General features: G+C 39.9%; 1 non-coding gene across 1 annotated transcript; it reads right to left on the bottom strand.

Moving 5' to 3' along the window:
* Positions 1–4,011: 4,011 nt before the first annotated feature.
* On the bottom strand, positions 4,012–4,141 carry LOC115869892. The gene has a single exon (XR_004046417.1). It is a non-coding gene; the product is annotated as a small nucleolar RNA SNORA22 (small nucleolar RNA).
* Between the last annotated feature and the right edge of the window lie 1,253 nt (positions 4,142–5,394).

The raw sequence follows: 5,394 nt of genomic DNA on the forward strand, positions 1-5,394 counted from the left end.
CCACTTGCTCATGAGGCCTGACTCACAATGAGAGGATAGAACCGAAGAGCTGCAAGTATCTACTAATAGTAGGAACTTAGAATGTATGAATCTAGGACAATTTTAAGTCATCCATAAAGGAAATGGAATATATAAAGATAGATATTCTATGCTTTAGTGAGCTCTAATGGAATGCTATTAGCCATTTTGAATCAAGCAGTCATATGATTTACTCTGGTGGGAATGGCAGACTCAAGGAGAATGGCACGGTATTCATTGTCAAAAATGACATTTTAAGATCTATCTTGAATTGATATGCTGTTTGTGATAAGATAATGTCTGGTCTCATGTGAGGAAATTTATTCTATCACTGAAATTTATGGACCAATCATGAAAGCTAGCGTTGCAGAACTGAAGAATTTTAGCAACATGTTCAGACTAACTGATCAAACCTGCAACCAAGATCATTATTGGAGCTTGGAATGGAAAAGTGGAAAAGAAAGAGAAGTTGAAAACAAAGAGAAAGGAACAGTAGTTTGAAAATATGACATCGGTGATAGAAAGGAAGCTAGAGGTTGCATGGTACAATTTTTTAAGACCATTGACTTCTTTATCACAAAATTCTTTGTTTCAATAGCATACACAATGACTATTCATGATGAATTCTCCAGATGGAACACACCGAAATCAAATTGACTACTTCTGTGGGAAGAGAGTATGGAGAAGCTCGATAAGAGGGGCTAAAACCAGGGCCAACTGTGAAACATAACATTAATTGTTCATATGTAAATTCAGGTTAAAATTAAAGAAAATTAAAATACACCCATGACAACATATAACATTGAGTATATCCCACTCGATTTTGAGAATATTTCAATATCAGATTTCATGCATTGAACATTAATCACTGAAGGCCCAAGAAGCTGTAGGGCGACATCAAGAACATCATACATAAGGAACACAAAAGGCCATTAAAAGACAGAAAAGATCAAAGTGGACATCAGAAAAGATCTTAGTCCTCATCAGTTTTCTGTTGTTAATGTAGATCAATGTTTCCAGACTTCAGTGTGGATTACAACTCAATGTAAAGAAATAGAAAATCCCCACAACTGCACTAGTAGGTAACGTTTTGATAAATGGAGTAAGGACAGAAGGGTTCCATCCTGCTTGGATCCACAATCAATGATCATGAAGGCAATCGTCAAGAGATCAAAATGACTCACTGAATTGGATAATAACTAGATAATGATGAACAAAGCATCTTAAAAGTATTCAAAATCAGGATGTTGCACTGAGGACTACGGTGTGCCTGACACATGTCATGGTATTTTCAGTCACTTTATATGTATCTGAAAATTGAATATTGAATAAAGAAAACTGAAGAAGAATCAATGTATTTGAATTATGGTGCTGATGAAGACTATTGAAGAATATTGAAAGTACCATGGACTGCCAATAGAATAAATGCACATGTCTTGCAACAAATATAATCAGAAGCAAGGTGGGGAAGCTTCCTCTCATGTGATTTGGACATGTTGGACCAGTCCATAGAGAAGGAAAACATGTTGGTAAAACAGTGAAACAGAGGGAGAGCATTGACAAGATGAATTGGCAAAGTGGCTACAACAAAGGGTTCAAACATACCAACAACTGTGAGGGTGAAGCAGGACTAGTCTTTGCTTTAAAACCTATGGAGAAGTCGGAAGAGTAAGTAGATAAAAAAAATGTAGGGGGATGATTATATGAGTTGAATGTTCATAGGCACACAGGCCACAATAGTAAACAGATGGAAACAAACTGAGTTCTATTTTTGGAAGAAAGGACAAATAAAAGTGTGTTATGTACACATGATGGAATATTACACAGCCTTAAAATATAACAGTGTGTTCCATCTCATAACAGATGAACTTGGAGCTCACTGGAGCTATGCTGATGTAGTTAGAGCCCTGGAGCTGGAGCAGCCATGTGGAGACCCCCGCCAGCGCTGAGATGCTTCCACCACCACTGGATCCACAAGACTTTCCACCGACTGGCCTGTGAACTACATTCAGCATCATTGCACATGTATCATGAGTCTGAAGAAGTCTTTATAGATTTGTATCATACATATGGACTAATATCAGACTTCTAAACTTGATCTGGACTGGGGTGTGATGTTTTCTCAATATTCAATTGCTCTTGCAAATAAAGCTCTTTCTTGTACACATAGAAATGTCTATGAATTTGTTTCTCTAGTCAACTCAGACTAACACAAAGTGTTTCAACTCACCTCAAGAAAACAGACCTCTTCAGTCACATTTGGAGTGCCCTCTGACCCAGGGAGCCCATCCTCCAGCACGATCTCCAACAACGTTCTGCTTCCTTTGTTGGGCTTTCAGAATTTGACGATGCTCCCAAGCTGTACATGAGGTTTTCAGTGGCTTCTTCATCCAAAGTCCTTTTTCAGTCTGTGATTTGTTGGAAGCTCCACGGAAACCTGTGCACCTGCTGGCATTTGGAATACCGGTGACATAGCTTCCAGCATCACAGCAACACACAAGCCACGAGAGGACAACAAACTGACAGACAAATGGTGGTCTGACAGAGGACTGATGACAAGATGAATGGATGCATTGAATTGTGGGGCTGGAGAAGAACATTGAAAGTACCATGGACTACTAAAACGATAAGCCAATCGGTATTGGGAGAAGTAAAGTCAGAGGGCTCCTTAGAGGCAAGGGTGGCAAGACTTCATGCTACATACATTGGACCTATTGCCAGGGGAGCCAGTCTCTGGAGAAGGACATCGGATTCGATAAAGTAGAAGGCATTGAGAAATCGAAAGCACCTCAACCAGGTGGCTTCCACAATGGACTCAAGCAAAGGAACAATTCTGACGATGGTAGTGGACCATGAAGTGTCTGTTTCTGTTGTGCATAGGGTCATTATGGGTCAGAGCCAACTGGCTACTAGATGGCACTTAACAACATACAAAATGGGAGACAAATGTGAAATAAAAAATCAAAATCATAAAAGAGACCAAACTCACTGTTCTGGTAGAGATTGGTGAACTCCCGAACTATGACCCTTAGTCACCCAAGCTCATGGTTCAGATTTCAAGCAAACATTAGACAGATCTGTAAGGGTAACAGCAACACTAGGAGGGTTAACAAAACTTTAAAGTGTTTGATCATTTAAATAAAAAGAGTAACATTTATGCAAAGACTAATAGGTCCAGCTGAGTGTGAAGCTGCACCTAGAAATTACGAGTGTCTCCCTCCACATCCTCCTGAGCATGCCAAAGACTTCCCTTGTGTGTCAAAGTTTACGCAACCCCCTGCCGCATTCAAACTTCCCAATTAGGAAGATATTGGTGCCACCCCAAACTTAATATCAGCCACCTCCCCGAGGGTTTCTTAGTGCATGGTTTCTTGGCTTTTGTTTTGCTCTCTTCCTCTCTTGTCTCCCATGCCAGTCTTGCTTGCCCTCACCTCCGGCTATTTGTCCACCCTGTCCCTCTAATCTCTTTTCACTCTGCTCCCTGACCTTCCTTCCCTGCGATGCTTTTCTCTTCCTCCCTTCCAGTCTAGGAGGACTCTGCTGGTTGTGTTTTTCAAATAAGCCTGTTAATCAATACTCGCGTTCTTCTGTTCCAGGCTATAATTTCTATGAAGGATAGAGTTTAGAGGGTTATGAAAGATGGAGTAACGGAAACAGGAAACACAGGAATTAAATGCGAGAAGTGTTAACACATTGGGGGGATCGAAATTGAGTTGAAAGAAAATGTATGGGAATTGTTAAATGTAAATTGATGATCTGCAAACTTTCATCCATTTCACAATACATTTTAAAACGTGAATAACAACTATCCCAGGCTCCAAAGCAGCAGTATGGATGTACGAGAGACATGATCCTTCAAAAATCTCGTGTTTTATGCCCTTTCTTACTGAGGACAGACTCTCAGTCTCTTGTTAAAATTGTGGTGCAGCATTGGTACTTTAATATATGAAACCAAGTATCATTGCTATATTTTCTTTCTTTTTCTTTTTCTTTAGATGTGCTGGCCTTTTGAATATATTTGAAAGGATGAACATGCCTTTCAATGCAGAGGAAAAGACCAGACATTGCTCTAGCACAGTATCAAGGGCAAGGGAACTATGATCGTTATATTTTCAATGTACATCCCTCTGGTGAAGTAAACATTCTTATTCTCTTCTATTTGTGTCTCTATAACTCTCACCAAATAATTGGGTGGGCCCATGCAACTAGGGTATGTGAAACATTAGTAGAGTGGATTGATTAGTTTTAGTTACCACTCCTCTGGGTATTAGAATGAATTATCTCAGAAGCAGAAACAGAGAGAATTCTTGGGGCCACCAAGAAAGAATCACCAGATAAACACATTTGAAATCCTTACCTGAAGTGGCAGAGGCCATTCCATAGCTAGACCAGAGGTCAAGGCAAGGAGACCAGGAGAGAGAAGAGGAGCACTGAGACTACGAGGTGGTGGGGCAGGCCAGAGGATGGCAGAAACAAAGGCCCATATAGCTGAGAATCTGAGCCCTCAGAGAGAGAAAGCCTTGACTACTGGATGAGGAGGGGTGCTGCTGTGGACCAATGCTTATACCTTTGCTGTATACTGATCCTGACTTGTGGTAACCTGGTAACTTCTCTCCTAAATTCCCTTAATCACAAGTGTTGCCTATGAGTTCTGTTTAGTCATTACAACGGATTATTGAAACCCACAGGAAACTAGAGTGTCATGGGAGGAATGGTGTTCTGCTCACTGTAATAGGCCTTGGACCTGTGAGGAGTTAGATTACCTTTCTCCCTACTGTAGCCAGAGGAGGTCATACATGGCCTCTGAACTATTTTCTCTCCCTGGTATTCCTAAAAATATAAAATATTATCATTAAGAAAGGTGAGATTATATAAGCTATTTCTGTTTTCTTTTCCTTTTTCATTTGAAAATAAAAATGTATTTGGAACAAACACAGCGTATCTTTAAATCAGCATCTCATAAAGTGGTGACACCACTCCCTGTAAGGCACTGGAATGACTTCAGACTAAAAATTCCATGGAGTTTTTTCTGACTCGCGATTATACAGGACAGGGTATATATAGCTGCTCCTGTGGATTTCTGACACTGTAATTCATTCTTTGTTATTTTCAAATCATTTTATTAGGAGCTAATCCAGACATCATACCAGTCCATAGTTTCATCACACCAAGTAGTATTGTACGATTGCTACTATAATCACTATTAAAACATTTTCTTCCTTCTTTAACTCCTTGATATCAGCTTCACTCTACCTCCCTCACCTCCCACACTGCATCCCCCAGGAACACTTATTCTAGTAGCTACATCTAGAAATGTATCAATCACTACCTAACAAAGATTCAAGAAGGCTACCCACAATGACAAATACTATCAGA

This window comes from Echinops telfairi, unplaced genomic scaffold (assembly GCF_000313985.2).
Source record: "Echinops telfairi isolate 266 unplaced genomic scaffold, ASM31398v2 ScPeMD7_60;HRSCAF=208, whole genome shotgun sequence".
Taxonomy (NCBI): Eukaryota; Metazoa; Chordata; class Mammalia; order Afrosoricida; family Tenrecidae; genus Echinops; species Echinops telfairi.